An 18,979-nucleotide genomic window follows, 5' to 3' on the forward strand; every position below is an offset into this window, starting at 1 on the left:
TGGGCATGCCCACAGAAACCTCACTTACCTAATCGAGCATTGAACATCAAGACTCAAAAGCAATGGGAGGCCACCTTGCTCAGCTCTCACCCCGACTCACAGCAACTACTGGTCGCACTGGCGGAAGAGGCCGCTAGGGCTCCCAGGCTCATGGCCGCCATCTAACGGGGAATTCCAGGCCCCCTTCCTTTTACCAGTTTGGGCTTAAATAAAGTTCCGTTTCTCTCCCTCTCGTGAACTCGATGCCTTACTCACCGTGCGTTCAGCACGTTCCATTCTGATGAATGGAAGGCCGCAGTTTCCGGATAAGTCAAAGGGCATATGACACACCGAAAATCGATACGCCGGCTCCTGATCGCTTAACAGCGTGTAAAAATTGTATGAAAAACAATGTGGTGAAGAGCAAAACCAGAACTGGAATCCAGACGTGTGAAGCCCCATCGGCATAAACTGATAATCCTGTGCTACATGACGGACATACGCGCGGAATGAGACCGTGGCTTAAAATAATTCTTCTGCGAGAAAGCTGGCCAGCGCGCCGTAAGGGGGCCGCGCCCGACACGGCCCTTTACTGTAGTCGCTTATACTTGAGAGGTTCGTTTAAATGCACACCAACAGTTGCATTCATTAACTAACTCTGTATTTAATATGCGCCTAGTGTTTTTTAGTCATTTCACCTGCTTTCAGCGGCTATTGGACTTGCCTTCATCAGAGTACAGTTACATGATTTTGCTGTCACGAACATTTGGAACACATTTCTTATATAGATTTGCAGAAAACTGTGAGAAGGATCGGGAGAGGTTTCGAAAACGGAAAGTATGCATGCAGTCGGGCTAAGCCTATGTTACAACAACAACAATAACAACAACAAAAAAGAGAGAAAGGAAGAAAGGAGAGAGGCAGAGAGAGAGGAAGGGGTCGTATTTACAAAGCAGCGATCAAGGTTGCTCCGCGATGGGGCAACGTACCTGGCATGGGCTGCAAGAGCGGAAGACTGGACAATCGCGGTTTCAAAAGGAAGGGAAAAGTATACAAGGTATTTTTTTTAACTTTTTACATTCATAAAAACAATGCCAGGACAGAAACAAAAAGCCACAAAAAGTAGCTTGACGGGGTTTCTGCCCCACAATTGTCATCGGAAACAACGAGAGGAAAACTCATCATACACTTTCATAACATACACTTAACACAGATTTAAAACATGATACATTTTGGTTTGTCCTAAAACACAAACTTGATGTGCGGGTATGCAAGAACAAGAATACACATGTGCGACAAAAATGAGCAAATGAACAGTACATACACGTCGGCATATTATAAATGTACGAGTGTCGGCAGTTTAGGACATAGTCAATGAGAAGTTGATAAAATATTCTTTCCACTTACGCCTAGAACGATTATTTGTATTAACGTTCGTGTTTTCTAGGTAGTTTAAAAAACTAGGCATAGCATACTCTATTCGGTGCATGCTGTGGTTTGTTCTTCAAAAGGGTACAAGCCAATTCTCTTTTTGTCTCATATCATAACGGACTTGTGCGGGTGTCCGGAGATTGCATAATTTGAAGAAGCAATTGTTGTTAAGATTTAGGTATTTGTTATATTTTGTAATTAACTGATATCTATACATTTGCGTGACAGGAACAACATTGAAGGCGGCAAACAGCTCTTTCGTGTGGTCCCTAGATGCAACGTTCGCAATATGTCGAATTGCCCTTTTCTGGAATAAAAACAACCTGTGAATATGTGTTTGAGGTGCACCCCCCCCCCCCCCCCCCCCAAACAAGGTTGCAATAACTTAAATGTGAAGAGAAAATTGCGTTGTAAATACAAAGCTTCACTTTCGGTGGCATTACCTGCCTGAACCTGGAAAGTACGCCACACGCCCTAGCCAGGTTTAAAGCAACCCGTTCCAAGTGTGCATCCCAAGTTACATTTTGATTTAAAATTACCCCTAAGGTCCTGACTTCCTTTGCAAGTTCAATTTTCTCATATCCGAATTTTATTTCGACGTTACGATCGATTACCTTTTGCAGAGGGGAAAACAATATTGCCTTCGTTTTCTTAGCATTAATTTGGAGCGAGTTTTGCATGCTCCACGAAAGAAGCTTACGTAAAGCTGCCGTTGGCTGAATTCGCGAGTTCGGTAATACTGTCTGACTGGAAAAAAAGGCTAGTGTCGTCTGCGTATACTATATATTGAGCGTGCTCATCAATTCTTGTTATGTCATTTATGTAAATATTGTATAGAACGGGCCCCAATACACTACCCTGTGGCACCCCTGCTCTCACATTTAGTATAGACGATCGTTCTGTGGTTAGCAATACGCATTGTTTTCGATATTTTAAATACGACTTAATGAGATCTAGTAGGACGCCTCGGAAACCGTAATGCACCAGCTTACAAAATAAAGTTTCGTGATTTATACGGTCGAACGCTTTTGACAAATCAATAAAAATACTTAACGTCAGATTTTTGTTTTCAAACCCGTTCAGTATCAATTCTTTTTGCGTTAGTAATGCTAGTTCTGTTGACATCCCCCTGCGGAAACCAAATTGTTGTGGCGATATGATGGAGAACTTTTCACAAAAAGACGTTATTCTTCTGCATATAACTTTTTCTAGTCCCTTAGATATTACAGGGAGTATAGAGATAGGCCGATAATTTGAAAATTCGTTCCTGCCGCCAGACTTAAACAGAACACTGACTTTTGCAAGCTGCATGTTCTGCGGAAATTGTCCTGGGATAAGCAAAGGTTGAAGACATGTGCGAGAGGACCGGCACCAAAAGATCAATAACAAATTTGATTGGCTTTATTTCAAGCTCATCAATGTCTTTTGCGTTAGTGTTTTTTAGGGATATGAAGGCTGAGTAAATTTCACCTGGGGTTATAGCTTCAAAGAAAGCCGTATTTGCATTGGGTGTGCCTAAAGTACCCCTGTCTATGTCGCCACAAACGTTTGAAACTCCTGACACTAAATTTGTGAAACAGTTGTTGAACTTCTCCGCTAGCTCCTTTCCAAAAATTGTTTTATTTTCAAGCGTTATTTGGATATTGTCGTGTTGAGAGGTACCATTGTTTAAGAGCTTATTGATCTCACGCCACACTATGTCACTTTGAAATTTAGAGCCACTGAACAGGCCCTCAAAATACGCATTCTTTGCATAACGCAGACATTTTGCAACATAGTTCCTGTACTTTTTAAATGCTGTAAGATCACTGGGGGTCTTAGTTTTTAAGAACCTACAATATAAAGAGGTTTTTTTGTGTCATTTTAAGGCAGTCATTGGTAAGCCATGGTTTCCGTATCTTTTATGACGTTTTAATAGTTTTCCACTTAAAGCAATTATGGTAAGTTTTTTTCATTATATCTATGAACATGTCATAGGAAGTGTCAGAGCTAGTGCATTGGAATACAGGACGCCAGTCAGTAAATTCAATTTGTTTTCGGAAGGCAGCTAGAGTTTTTGAAGTGATATCTTGTACACTGTGCGACTGAGGAGGACGTGTATAACTTACATACTTTACAGAATGCTTGTAGAACATGTAAATCGGAAGGTGATCACTTAGGTCAGTAATAATTGTGCCAGATTTTCCGCATTTGGTCGGGTTGTTTGTAACAAATAAATCTAGAAGGCTTTCAGAGTCGCCGCTTATGCGCGTAGGTTCTTTTATTAAATTTTCGCAACAGAACGATTTCAGGCAAAGCTCAAATTCCCGGGTTGTGGCAGTGTAATTGAGTAAGTTGATATTGAAGTCTCTACCTATAATAACATCGAGGTTTTCATAGCTTACGTGGCTGAGTATCTGTTCCATAAAGTCAATGAACTTATCAATTTTTCCGTCCGGTGGACGGTAAATGTTAACAAACAGATGATTCTTGAATGCTAGTGTTAGAACTTCGACGTCTGGTGCTACTACTGAAAAGTGTGTGGCAATGCTATAAGCTATTTCGTCAGACACCAACTGAAGCACACCACCACGCCGATTTAATCAGTTTAAGAAATATGTTCGGTAGCCTGGAACTATTAGCACTTCCTCTTCACACGTGTAACCACGTCTCCGTTATCATCACTTGAAATGGGCAGCATATTTCACTGAAGAGCGTCGTTAATGCGTCACATTTATTTCGAGCGGAGTGCGTATTGCAGTGTAGAAACGCTAAATAGCTACCATCGAGAGGTTGTGTAATATCGTTAGGGACTGCCATCGTAGAAAACAATGGCTGTGGCTGTACTGCTGATTACATATGCACTAAGTGGCGGGAACGGCACTGCGCATCTTTGCCAGGTCAGCTTCGCAAGTAATCTGGATGGCGGGTGACTTTTCCGCCTGCCGGGCATATACTTTTCCACCGATTGCCCATGCGTAGCGCCAGTTCAGTTCCCGCTTCCTTGCAATAGTCATGCCGAGCAGTCTCTTCAGTTGTGGGCAAAGATGTTCGTTGACATACACAGGTCGTTTTACGGCGTACCCCAGTTCATCGGTTGCGATCCTAATTTTCCGCGCTTTCAACATGACTGCATCCCGTTTGGTCTGGTGTTTGAAGACTATTACAATGTTCTGTTCCGAACCATCACCTTCATTTGCGTTAGTAGACTTTTGCCGTGTAGGAACTCAGTGACAAACCTCCATATCGTCAGCCTTGATGGGTATTTCAAGAGCAGCCCCGACCTTGGCAAGCACGTCCACAAGGTTTTCATGCGTCTCTTGTGGAATTCCCTTAATTTCCACATTTTTCTTCCTAGAGTAGTGTTCTTGAGCGGTAAGACGCATGTTGCCTTCGCGTACAGTGCGTCTCAAGTATTCGAGTTCTTGTGCCATTTTTGCTTGGGAGGCTTTCAGTGCCACGTTTTCCGTTTTTACATCAAGACATTCCTTCTTGAGCTTATCGTACTCCTTACTTACAAATTCAACGCTGTTTTTCAGTTCCCTTATCTCCTTCCGCAATTCTCGTTTAAGGTTATAGATTTCGCTGGCCATAGTCGAGGCTAACACAAACCGCGGCAATTTAGACAGCAATTTCACAACACTTTGGCAGCAAAGGCAGCGAAGAACGAAAGGAACCAAATGACAAAATGCCAACCTGTGGATTAAGCAGAGCAATTAATCCCTTGCACTGCTCACTCGCTGCCTCCGCTGCCAAGTGATCGCGGAAGCGCCTTCGTCGTCCTTTTGAGGGGATCCGAACTGCAGCGTCAGGCCACGTGGTGCGGGTCGTAGTGCAGTCGGTGCAACCGCACGCGCGCCTAGCGGTCTGGAAGTCACGCTGCGCTGTCTGCTGCCGCTCAAAGCCTGCCAGGGCACGCCTGTGGATTAAGCAGAGCAATTAATACCTTTCACTGCTCACTCGCTGCCTCCGCTGCCAAGTGGGGGCAGCGGAGTGGGTGGAGAGACTGTCTCGGAGGGATCCATACAGGCATGAACGAAGAATGTGTTTTGGATGTGCCCCCCCGCGGATGGACAGAATAGGCACAGTACACAAAAGAGCATTGCACAAGAGCTAGCAACTGAACAGGAAATAGGTAGGGTCCATAGATAACAAAGGGTTAAACGTTTCTATGTGGTGGGTGGAACGCGGTCTCCTTCGTAAGGACAAATCGCATTGTTGAGTCGCATTAGGCTAATAAAGCTGCTGTATTTGGGGAGTTTCTGGGAATTCTGATGGCAAACTCAAGGGTAGGGTTAATGAAGAATGTGATAAAAATGATGAAGTCGCCAATTTTGATCGAGGGATAAGCACGTTAGTTTTCCGTAACTTTCATTAATACCAAGCGTCGCTGACCTAAACTTGAAATGAGATAAGATTCTCGAACCTCGCGGTCGGGGTGAGTTTTGAAAGCGGATTCTAAAATTGTCGCTTTAAGATGTTCAAATGCATGACCGGGACCATTCACATGTCTTGACAGGGGAAAATAAGGGATTGACTGCAACACAGATTGCAGGCGGGCCAGTTGGTACATAACTGAGTCACAACAGCGCAGGAACGAGACGATTTGTGTGATCTTCCTATCGTCTCGTTCCTGCGCTGTTGTGACTCAGGAGGCAAATAAGGGCAACTTTTTGCATGAGAGCGGTGATTATTGAATCGTATTCGGAAGGGCGTTTCAGTTTGGCTGATATATTGCTGCCTACCAACAGTGCACCCTAGAAGGTATACGACATTAGCCGAATCACAGTTGAAGTTACCCTTTATATTGCCAACAACCATGTATTGTTTACTTATTGTTTGTTTTTACTGCCGGGCCACGGCCGGCTGTGTTATCTGCGTTCCAAGCTAAGCGCGGCTTCCATTCTTTATTTTTTGCCGCACGGGCTGTCACATTCAGATAAGTAGACTGTTTCGCCCTAACGTCGCTAGCCCAGAATAATTTGCTGTGATCTACAATGTTCTGGATGTGAATCGACGGTTCCAAAAACACTTGCGCCGAAAGATAAAAGCCTGCAGAGCAGACGCCGCGGCATTCGAATCGCCGGAGCTCGCCTGCACGCGTCACTTTGTTGACTGCCGCTTCGCCGCCTCTGTATTCTTTGAGTTGTTAGGGGAGCACAATTCGCTCCAATAAACTTGTTTTCCTTGAAGACAACTGCGTGGTCTTTGACTTCGTGACAATATTTACGTAGTAGTCTGAAGCCGTGCTGGTGGCACGCTGTGTAGTGGTCATGTGTGGGCAAACTTTACATCGAGGTTTATTACAGGGCATGCAACCAGTAGTTTCCGGTCGGCTCAGCTGGCTCATAATGGCTCACCTGGAATCAAACTTTCTTGAACGTCAATGGGAACTCGAATCGGACCAAACTACGCCAATATCTTTATGGCTCACCTGGAATCAAACTTTCTTGACACTCAAAACTTAAAGCCACTGTACTATAAAAGGTATATGGACGATATATTCATGATCTGGCAGCACGGTGACGCGGAGCTCCTCACCTTCATTGAGGCATTTAACCTAGCCCATTCTACTATTTCGCTTGCTCATTCCTATTCGGAACACAGTGCAAACTTTCTGGACGTCACCGTTACTATTTCGCAAGGTCGGCTTCAAACTAAACTGTATAGAAAACCGACAAACACGCCGCAGTATTTGCACTTCGAAAGTAGCCATGTCAGACACTGTAAGACAGCAATACCGTACAGCCAAGCCCACCGTTTTAGGAGAATTTGCACGAACCACGAACCAAGCCGACTTTGACTCAAACTGTCGAGAACTCAAGACTGCCCTCCTGAATAAGAAATACCCGGAACAAGTTATCGACGACGCTAATGTGCAAGCCAACCAATTATACCGTAACGAAATCTGTAAGAAAAAAAGCCCCGAACGTTAACCCGCAAACAAACCTAGTTCTAACATACTCAGCCTCCGCTCCAAAAGTGTCGACCGTACTAAGAAAACATCACAATATCCTAATTCAATGTGAACGCTTAGAAAGCATATTCCCCGCACCACTACGCTTTGTCTACCGGCGTAATAAGAATTTAGGCGACTATCTTACTAACTCTCGTATCAGACGACCGGAAACTACTGGTTTCATGCCCTGTAATAAACATCGATGTAAAGTATGCCCACACATGACCACTACACAGCGTGCCACCAGAACGGCTTCAGACTACTACGTAAATATAAAGGGTAACTTCAACTGTGACTCGGTTAATGTCGTATACCTTCTAGAATGCACTGTTTGTAGGCAGCAATATATCGGCCAAACTGAAACGCCCTTCCGAATATGATTCAATAATCACCGCTCTCATGCAAAAAGTTGCCCTTATTTGCCCCTGTCAAGACGTGTGAACGGGCCCGGTGATGCATTTGAACATCTTAAAGCAACAATTTTAGAATCCGCTTTCAAAACTCACCACGACCACGAGGTTTGGGAATCTTATCTCATTTATAAGTTTGGGTCAGCGACGCTTGGTATTAATGAAAGTTACGGAAAACTAACGTGTTTATCCCTCGAATAAAATTGGTGACGTCAACATTTTTATCACATTCTTCATTAACCCTACCCTTGAGTTTGCCATCAGAATTCCCAGAAACTCCCCAAATACAGCAGCTTTATTAGCCTAATGCGACTCAACAATGCGATTTGTCCTTGGGAAGGAGACCGCGTTCCACCCACCACATAGAAACGTTTAACCCTTTGTTATCTATGGACCCTACCTATTTCCTGTTCAGTTGCTAGCTCTTGTGCAATGCTCTTTTGTGTACTGTGCCTATTCTGTCCATCCGCTGGGGGGCACACCCAAAACACATTCTTCGTTCATGCCTGTATGGATCCCTCCGAGCCAGTCTCTCCACCCACTGAATAGCTCGTTCTATACTTTTCCCTTCCTTTTGAAACCGCGATTGTCCAGTCTTCCGTACTTGCAGCCCATGCCGGGTACGTTGCCCCGTCACGGAGCAACCTTGACCGCTGCTTTTTAAATACGACCCCTTCCTCTCTCTCTCCCTCTCTCCTTTCTTCCTGTCTCTCTTTGGTTGTTGTTGTTGTTGTTGTTGCAACATAGGCTTAGCCCGACTGCATGCATACTCTCCATTTTCGAAACGTCTCCCGATCCTTCTCACAGTTTTCTGCAAATCTATATAAGAAATGTGTTCCAAATGTTCGTGACAGCAAAATCATGTAACTGTACTCTGATGAAGGCAAGTCCCGTTGCCGCTACGTATGTAAACATTCTTTGTTATTGTCATTGCTGCGTATCCGACTCTTTACTTGTACTATTTCTGCGCGCTTTGTGAGTCTTATCTTTGTCTATATATATATATATATATATATATATATATATATATATATATATATATATATATATATATATATATTTCATTGGACATATGCGCCAAACCTATGCATGTGTACAAATATCGCGAAAACTAGAAGATGGATTTAATGTACCGAAGAAGAAAGAATAAAGTTTGGGTGTGTAACGTGCCGAGGCTACACCTGGGCTGTGAGGCGCGCCGTAGGGGAATGCTCCGGGTTACTTTTGACCCCCGGAGGGTCTTTAAGGGTCGCCGAGATCTCGACACATAAACGTTTCTGGTTTTCGCCTCCATCGGCAGGTGAGCCATCGCGGCCGGGATCGAACCCGCGTCCTTTGGCTCAGCCGCACAGCGCCTTTACACTGACTCACCGCGGCGGGTATGCACTTAAGGCATTTAGTGCAACTGAAATGAAACGTCGTGTCACTGCGCTGCTGATTAAAACAGGTGGGCTGGGCCCCGTTCCGGTACACTGCGAATAGAAGCGGCATGTTACAGGATAGCATCAAGAGTTGCCTTTTCCCCTTCACACTCAGGAACACCGACTAAGACACACTTTTTAGTAGGATCGGCTGGGCGCCACAGATGCGTCAGAGATCCAATTTTAATGCGAAAACATTATTTAACTCTACAGGTTGAAAATACGGAGACATCGTGGCCATGAAACACCACAAAAAATGACCGACGCAAGGCACACAAATTGCCGACCCTCAAAAAGTAAAAAACAGGTGAAAGAATGCTTGGATTGACGCCCAATTCCCCACGGAATCTCCTGTCAATAACGTAAGCAATTGAGTTGAAAAACAGATTGGGTGAATTTTGGTGCGGCTGGGAATCGAACCAAGGGCCTTAAAAATGCCACAACAGCTCTTCTTTCTGCGGCATCGTAATTATTCCACTGCAAGGAAATGGGGTATTGATATTTACAAGTAGTATTTACAACAATGTACACTATGAATGTGTTGAATGCAAGATGAAAGAACAAAGCTAAACACGCATAATGAGCAATTATATGCACACGGCTTAACATGGGGCCAAATATGAATATTTAATAGGCACCGGATACCAGTGCGGGTAGGGCTCTATTCGGCGATAGATATCTTTGAGATTATTGATTATGTGCGAAAAATGTCACCTAGGCGAAATAATCTGGTCAGCCTGACTGCCCAGCATCCGCATTTTTATTACCGCTTGTACGAGCTTAAAAATGAAGGCGCGCGCATGGCTGTCGAGGCCAATCACTTTCTCAAGCTCATATATGCATAAGCCAATTCCCTACTGATTTGCTGACAGATTTCTGCAAATGACCAGATTTTTGCGGCTTGTTGGTCCGTTCTACCCTTATACAAATATCAAGGTTATCAGCCACGAAAGTATCTGGTTACCTTTAGGTCATCTGGTTACCTTTACGGTTTCTTTGGCGGCGTGGGAAACAACAATTACCCGCAGGTCATCGGTCATCCTATTCCTATTTTAAATGCAAAGCTTTTGCGTACTTCCATGGGATTCTTCGTCTTTGCATAATTGGTATTCAAAGATTCTTTGAAGAAACTGAAAATGCTGCGAGAAAGAAAAAAACTCGGGAAAACGCCTAGCAGCAATTCTCCAATTGTGCGACAGCATTCTGGCCGCATTCCGTCGCACTTATTCATAGACTTGTAGAATTTTTTAATGCAGCTCCTTTACTGTCGTCTGAATTCACGGCAATACATGACATCATTGTGGAAAACCAACTTTCCAAAGAACATGTTATTGTGCAGTGAGCTTCATTGCTATACGCAAGGATCGATTCGAGTTGGCTTCCATTCCATCCACAATTTTACTGCCGGAAGACATTTTCAGCGCTATACATGCAGTCAAATGAAAACATAAAGGCACTAGGTCCTTTTACTATATACTTGCACAAAACCCCGAATAAAAGTCCGCTTGACTGCTATACGGAAAAGGCCCTTTTGCGGAGCAATGAAATCAGTCTCGCCTCAAATATAATCAAGAAGAGCTGTCCGGCAATCACGCAGACTCGCGATATAAGCAGTGTCACCTCAGGCATTTTATTTAATTTATTTAAAGTTATACATAAGAGCCTGTGTATACATGTCGAGCGTCACACGTTACGGTATAGACACGGGATTTTCTTCCGATGCAAATATTGGCTGGTATAAATTGAAACCGCTGGTATATATTGAACCAGAGTCCCCATTGCTTCATGGACTGGGTCCCATTGACATTTTCTTGGACGTGTTCGGATGCAGGTCAGATAGATGGCTTCTGAAAGAAAGTAAGAAATAAAAATATGAAGCACGTGTCCTCGGAATCAAATCTCGAACTCAGACCAGCAGCCAGAGATGTTATCTACTGGCCTAAAAACGAGAATTGTAAGCTGAAATTTCGAAAAATTAGGAATATAAGAAGAAACGAATCCAACAGGTGGAAGCATTAACGCTCATGGAGGATATTTAACTCGGGCGTTACTGACAGTGGCTCGCTGCTCCACCTGATAAGATCACAGATGTGAAGGTGCGTATGTCATACATCTGTATAAATACAAAAGAATTTATAACTATATACAGTGTAGACCATTTATAACGTAACCGCTTATAGTGCGGGACCGGATATAACGCGGGTTTTTGCGACCACCGGTTTGCCTCCCATAGAACTCAATGCATAAGCATACCGCTTAAGATGCGGTTGGCCGAAGCACAATACCGTTTATAGTGCGGTTTTTCGGCGGGTCTGCGTATCTACCGGCGCAGCTGAGGCATCATTTTAGGGTAGCAAAAGAAAAAGAAAGGATGAAATCGGCCATCTGATGCAGCGTGCACCCCTTGCCCCTCCTCTAACGTAGACACCCAAAGAAAAAAAAATAGGCACCCTTAGTTCGTGCGTACCTGATAACCACAACTGTCCTTGCTTAATGCACCTCGGAAGATAGCGACAGACTCCCCATCCGCGCGCGGCAAGTTGATTTTATTTATCGTGAACCGCATGGTCCGTTTTCGCGCACGAATCGTTCACATCGGCGTTGCGCGCGAGTTTTTTTGGGGTTTTTTTTTTTTTTTCGTGCTCGTGTCGGCGATTCCGCGCTCGCGGTGGCTTCTTCGCGTGGCAGTGGGAGGAGCCTGACGACTTGCACCAATGGGGAGACGCGTACCTAATGGCGGGAGATTCGAAGCGCTCCGCTCCGAGCCGGCTAGCCGCGCCAGAGATGTTTAGGCTTACCACCGCGGTATTTTTTGATGGGCGCTTTCACAAGCAGCGTGGATGGCAGTTTATATTCCACTTTTCGCCCACATTATTAGCTCTTTTCTTGCATGAGCATCTTTGCTTGCGCCCCGTGCGGCATTTCAGCGATGGGTTAGAAGCGGTCGCTGGAACTTACTGGAACTGCCTGCACCGCTTCAAGGCCAGTGCCGACGCCATGTTGCCGCCTCTTACTGCGCCGCCCACACAACGCCAGTTGTATCCGCGCTGGCGTGCACTGCACGTTTTCGCGATACCAAATCTACCACGCGGTTCACGCTTTAGAACGTTGTTGCAGATAAGCCACCGCTCTTTCCCTTTCCGAACATTCGAGCTGCGCGAAGCCGAAGATTTCCACCACCAGTACGTTGCGCTGATAAGCTGCCGCCTTCGGCAAGGTGGGGTAAAAAAAAAAAAAAAAAAATCCCGCGGGCGTTTTTATCACGTCTTGCGGCGTCTGTTCATAGACGCTAAAAACGCAGCCATGGTCTTTCAAAACAAACACAACGGAAGTTAAAGCCGCGCTCGCCGTTTGTGAGACTGCGCTTTTGCCCTGCAGCAGCGGCTGATGTGAAAAATAATACGAAATATAGACCGTGCCTTCGTTTTTAAGTGCTGTGCGTTTGAGTGATGATAAATATAGGTTGACTTGAGAGATAGGTGGCGATGTGGTTGAATTCGCGCGTGTTTTGGTTATAGTGCGGTACCGCTTATAGTGCGGATTTTTGCGGCTCCCGCGACATACGTTATAAGCGGTCTACACTGTATATATATATATATATATATATATATATATATATATATATATATATATATATATATATATATATATATATATATATATATATATATATATATATACATACACATGCCGAATTGGTAAGGCATTCGACATGTAATCGAAAGGCGTGGGTTCGGTCCCCACTCTGGGCGCGTGTTTTTCTTTCTTTCTTCTGTATATTAAAAAAATGTTCACTTCATTAACCGTAGTAAAAAATAAAAAGAGCCTAACCACACCCCTATGCCTCCTTTGACGTCGTAGACTGCTGACCTATCATTCTGTATATATATATATATATATATATATATATATATATATATATATATATATATATATAGAGAGAGAGAGAGAGAGAGAGAGAGAGAGAGAGAGAAGACAGCAATGAGGGTTGGCAGTCAAGAAAACCTCGGAAAGCAAAGGGGAGATGTGGTAAGTCATTGAAACAGATAAATAATTTGGAAAGAAAGAAAGAAAGTGGAGAAAAAATGCCTACCGGGTGGGATCCGAACCCACGACCTCCAGAATACTGGTCTGGTGCGATGACCACTACGCAACCGGCGGAGCTGTTTTCCCTTCCTCTTTCTGGGGTATTTATGCTAAGGTATTTTTGTTGCCTGGCTCGGGGGTGGTAGCCACCGCCACTCAGACTACTCTGGGTGAAGGGGACCTTTTTTTTAACCCCCGGGACGTGACTCGAGTGTCTGCGACATGTCGAGAGTGGTCGACCAGCGTTGAACCCTCTTAAGCTTCCTATGGCACCAAAACTCACAGAACAGAGGCCCTCGCTATGCATGTAGCGAACCAGAATGGGAAATGAGGGGCTCGTTGAAATAAGACAGAAATGGGGGTTGGCAGTCAAGAAAACCTCGGAAAGCAAAGGGGAGGATGTGGAAGGTCATTGAAACAGATAAAGAATTTGGAAAGAAAGAAGATTATGAGTAAGGCATTTGGGCAAATCATTGCCCATGTCTTCAGTGGACGGTCGTGCAATGGCACATCGGTCAACGTTTTGAATTTGCGCTACAATAAAAGAAATCGGTAGAAAAATATATAAACACACACAGCGAAAAAACTCGCGCTATTTGTTGTAGTTCTTTTTCCATCAATAAAAAATATCTGTAGCGTTTCCATAAACACGTAACTGCACATTTCCGACGTCTGCAAAACGGACACGACTGGCAAACCTCCGCCTGTTTTGTATGCCAAAGTAATCACCGAAACCTTTGTATCCTGCATGTGATACTGGCTTCTACTACGCCGTGATAGAGCATCAAAGACAATTAAGTCATGATTTAGAAAAGCGCATGTAGCCCGAATTTCCAAGTTTGAAACCTTCGGAGTTTGACGTATTATGGACGGGTCAGTCGCGCAGGTTCGGACGTGTGGCAAAAAAAAAGCAAAAAAACAAAACAAAAACAAAACACGCAAACAGTTCGGCGTTTGCCGTAGAAATACACGCCGACTAATTCTTTCTGGGCTTTCGGGTGGCGCAGACTTTGCGTGCTCAATTTTTTGTGCCACAGATGAGCGTTCCTTCTGAAGCCGTCCGTCAGCCGCGGAGGGAGGAATTGAGGAATGAGCGGAAGCCGCAGGAAGCCTATGTAGGAGACGACCTCTCCGGGCAACTGGTCAAGCTCTGCGCCGGTGCGGGATCAGTTGAGAAAGGCCGCCGCGATGCTTTCAGGCCTCCGCCAAGAGGCGGCCGGGCTGCCCTTTTACTGCGCATTTGGAGCATGGCACCCGAGGACCTTCGGTGGTGGCGGGCTTTACGACCCTTGCCGGCAGAGCTGTAAAGAGGCGAGCGCAGGCTTGGACCGCGCATCTGCCAGCCCTTCGATCGCTAATTGGAGCGTAGTCCGGAAGGCGAGTGTCGGCCACCCTAATTGGGCTCTCCCTACGACCTCGACCGAGGGCGCAAACATTGCGCTCAAGCCGCATCATTGCCGAGTTTCGCTCGGCGGCGGCCGTTCACCGAGGGCAGCGTAAGTCTTCTGCTACCCCGAGTCCTTCCAGGTGATGCAAGCACAGTCGCGCTTCCAACGCTAGCACTAATAGGTGCATCACATGGGATCACACGGCTATTAGATTACACTGCTGGAAAGCGGAAACTCGTCTTCTCGCATCATGTCAGTTTAATTTTGATGAACGGCGAAGAAAAAGAGATTTAAGGTGGAGGACTTGAGGGAAGACACTCATACCCACGTTCCAGTGCGGATGGCGTCCCGTGGAGTAGTCACCATGAACAGAATTTCTTCCCGAGGGAAAGCATCACGCCGCTCACGCACGCTAACTTAATTGTAGAGAAGCAAACTAGGAACCACGGGAAAGCTACAGGAGACGACTTAACGCGTTGAAACAGAATTGGAGATTGGCCAATGAAATTGGGAAGGCTAGTGACTTCGCCGATGTACGAGAGTGAAAAAAAAAATACTTAGTGTAAGCGTAAGTGCCGCAGTAACCTTAGCTCCCTTCCTTCCTTCCTTCGTTCCTCCGTCTTCGTGTCACGCTCCATATTGTAAATCCAGTGTGGAGTATAACGCGGTTCTTCGGGCTGACCTCTCCACCTTTCAGTTAAGCCTCGTTTGGAAATCTCCTAAGGGCCTTCTGAGCAACGCAGGGATGTTGAAGAAAAAGACCCTCTTAAAGGCAGGGCGCTGGCAGGACGCTTCAATAAGTAGACCTGCTTTGTTCCGTATAATTTTAAGAAGGCTAGTCTCTTTCTGAGTAAGTGGGCTTTAATTAGCCCTTAGTTTGAAGCTGGACGAGTGCTACTTTTGCTTTATTCCATGCAATATCAAGTGTACAAAACAAAGGCAAGTAAAAACTGGCGCAGCTTACACTAGCGGTGCAATGCTGGAGGAACAGCGGAGCTGGCGGCTCCTCTTCCTCCGTCAGAGACCCGGTTGTCGCATCATCATCAGCAGAAGCAGCCCACTAGTTCCACTGCAGTACGATGACCTCTCCCATGGACCTCCAACCGCTCATCTGTCCCGCGCCGCTCGAGCCCATTCTTTGCCTCCTAATTTCCACATTTCATCTCTCCATCGAGTAATTGGCAGTCTTCTTTTTCTAGAACCATCTCTCAGTGTCCACTCTGTCACCTCGGTTGTCCTCCGATTGTCATTTCGCTTAATTACGTGTACTGGCCAAAATTCATTTCTTTTTCTTTATTTCTACTATATCTACTCTAGGTAGTCCTATGATCCAGGAAGCTCGTTTCCTCTCTCTAAGTGTTACTCCGATCATTATTTGTTCCATGGCCCGTTAAGCCGAACTAAGTTTGTTTTCAAGTTGTTTAGTAAGGCGCCAAGTTTCGGCTCTATGTGTCAGGTCCTTACTTTTATTTTTGAACTTCTCGCTGAACGTTCTCGATGACTGGCAGGCCATGATCGTTTCGTCGGCAGGCATTCACATATGTCACAAAGTGGTCCACGTAGCACGTGCTAGAACCCGCAACCAAGTCCAAAGCCAACGCCTGCGCTACGAACCCAAGGGAAATGCTGTGCTTCCGGAATGCGATGATAGCTCAACTAATAAAGCAAAAAGAACTATGATAGATTTATTCGGATAGACGCCGGTTTCATAACGCGAGGGAATCAGCTTCGATTCCGGCCAGGTGAAAAAATTTTTATTATTATTATTATTATTTCAAATTGGCTTCACGTGTTCCCTGTCGCTGTCGCTATCCCTGCCGCTTCTAACCCCGTACCCCTCGGGTCTTTGGGGTGGCCCAGTGTTTAGATTTTCAGTTTCACGGCGGAAAGGTCCCGGAACCTCCGTAACCACATTTTTTTCTTGGGGCTTCAGGGTTTTCTGTCTACGACGGACGGATTTGTGTCGGCCTAAACAGCTCTGCTACTACAAAGCACTTAGGATGAGCTTATACTAGCCTTACACACGCTTGATCTTGTCGTCTTCAGCAGTAAACCATTGTGCGCGCCATAGTTGCTGCGGAACAAATCGCTTCTAAAGCGCAGAAGACGTTCTGCAGGTACGCTCCTGCCTAATCGTGACCGTCTTGCCTCTATCTCGGAGGCAACCGGATGAACAGTGCCGTCGCGTTATGTTAAGGGGGGGATCGCGCCCTGACGTAGAGCGAGACGAGGAAAGGGGCGTTGCTTTGATAACGCGCTGCAGAGAGACTCGGCTGTGAAATTACCGCATGCTTGGGCCGCAAGGGAAGCGTCGGTGGTAAACTAGCGCGCCAATGCCTTTAGATTTGTTCCGGTGGCTTCTAGAAGACGATTCACCGACGACGACACAAGTGAGTAAAGACGTGCTCATGATATACAGTGTAGAGAAAAAGGGATCCCGCTGTAATCGCATGAAATATGGAGACTCCCATGGCTTCGCCGAGAGAACTGTGAAGTACTGCTTTGAGGAACATAATTTTTAGAAGACTTCTACAAGCAAAGCAATATAAGCTATATAATTACTCCATATTATCATTAAAACATTGAAGTAATGTCGACAGATGGTATCCACACATTATCTTGGTTGCTGCAATGTCATCGGGTGACGGCGCAGCCGCGGTGAATTTTCATAATAGCGGATCAAATATTCACCCAGCATTTCTTTTTCGTTCGTTGATACAAAGCTAAGAGCCACATAAATTATTCACTCGTATTCACCGCATTACCTTTCACCCCCCACCCCCAACCTTCGATTCATCTCGCAATGGGCACGTTGCGCTCATGTTTGCCTCACAAGCAGCGACGCCATATTCTATATCCTGCTGGTTCGGGGCGTCACTTCCGTTGTGAAAAGCGCCATGCTCATCACGGCCTCCGTTCGGCACATTAAACTTACGTAAAGGTCAGAACCCTGCCTGCAATACCAACAACCATGATCATCGCGAGTCAAGCCATGGGTGCCCACATAGAGAAGGCATTGCCATGATAACAAAAGCCTAGACTACCGAAAAGCCTCGACTAAGTGACGCAGATGACAAGGCACTAGTCGGTGATACTTAGTCGACCAATCAGGTTCTACATAAAAAACTCTGCACGGCAAACAAACCTATCTAGAGCACGAGGTCTTGGGTTCGATTCCCGGCCGCGGTGGCCGCTTTTCAGATGGAGGCGAAAAGCAAAAACGCCCGTGCGTACGAGATTTCGGCGCACGTTAAAGATCCCCAGGTGGTCAAAATTAATCCGGAGCCCTCCACTACGGCGCGCCTCATCGCCTGCGTTGCGTCGGCGCGTTAAACCCTACAATCAATCAATCAATCATCTGCGTTACTGTGGAAATGCAGGTCGTTATACGATTTGCCATTTTCGGTATTCTTTTATATTTTTGTCATTTATTATTTTTTCAAAAATTCCCTCGACCAATTATCTCCATCTACGCTTTTATAACGATTAGAGGTGGAACTTTCGCGAAATCTCCATTAGTGTGGAATTGCAGGGCGTTGCATGTTTCGCTATTTTCTGTAATTTTTTATTTTTTATTTTTCTAGTTAGTCAAAAATTTGTGCGACCAGTTTTCTTCATTTACGCTATTATATAGTGATTACATGTGGACCTTCGGCGATATCTGCATTTTTGTGGAAATTCAGGACCTTACACGGTCCTGGCTGTAGGGGTACTCGGCATAGAGAGCTACGCATTAAAAGGCAAGAAGGAACCCATGCATTCATTGCGGCTGTGTTTCTTTACGCCTTGTCTTATTATCTGCCCCGTACACCGCTGGCGCGGCATGCTGCCGGATGTAGATGATAACTGGTTAAAAAATCGCCGCTGCTATATCGATACCCTAGCGTGGGCTTCTAGCAGCTTTATTAGGAAAAGTGCTGCGCTGACAGGGGCATCTTTCTGGTGCAGGGTTGCTTATAGCACCCCTCCAGGGTCCTAATTGCCATTCTTCGTCTTGCGCAACAATAGTCTAGAGTGAAAGAAAAAAAGATAAAGCAATAATGTGAGAGTGGTTCCTCAGTCCAGGAGCCCATGTTTAATCTATGAACCAACTATCATAACAACGTGTTTTATATAGGACACCACTTTTACACATTACCGATTCATAGGTGGCGGCTCTAAGAGCGTTCGTTGTTGACCTCGTCAGATGTAAGTAAGGTTTCGCGTTTCAATGGTTACTTGTCCCCTTGGAATAGGTGTTTCTCTGTGCATAAGTTGGGTGCCTGAAACCGAATCGATTTCTATCGGGCACAGGTGTTCCAGAGCACCTGCAAACCTATACGGTTG

The 18,979-nt window shown here is 45.3% G+C and overlaps 1 non-coding gene across 1 annotated transcript; it reads right to left on the reverse strand.

Annotated features, from left to right (window-relative positions):
* Positions 1-13,267: 13,267 nt before the first annotated feature.
* Trnat-agu (transfer RNA threonine (anticodon AGU)) lies at positions 13,268-13,340 on the reverse strand. The gene has a single exon. It is a non-coding gene; the product is annotated as a tRNA-Thr (tRNA).
* Between the last annotated feature and the right edge of the window lie 5,639 nt (positions 13,341-18,979).

This window comes from Haemaphysalis longicornis, unplaced genomic scaffold, assembly GCF_048455015.1.
Source record: "Haemaphysalis longicornis isolate Haplotype H1 unplaced genomic scaffold, Haemaphysalis longicornis Haplotype H1 scaffold_1, whole genome shotgun sequence".
NCBI lineage: Eukaryota > Metazoa > Arthropoda > Arachnida > Ixodida > Ixodidae > Haemaphysalis > Haemaphysalis longicornis.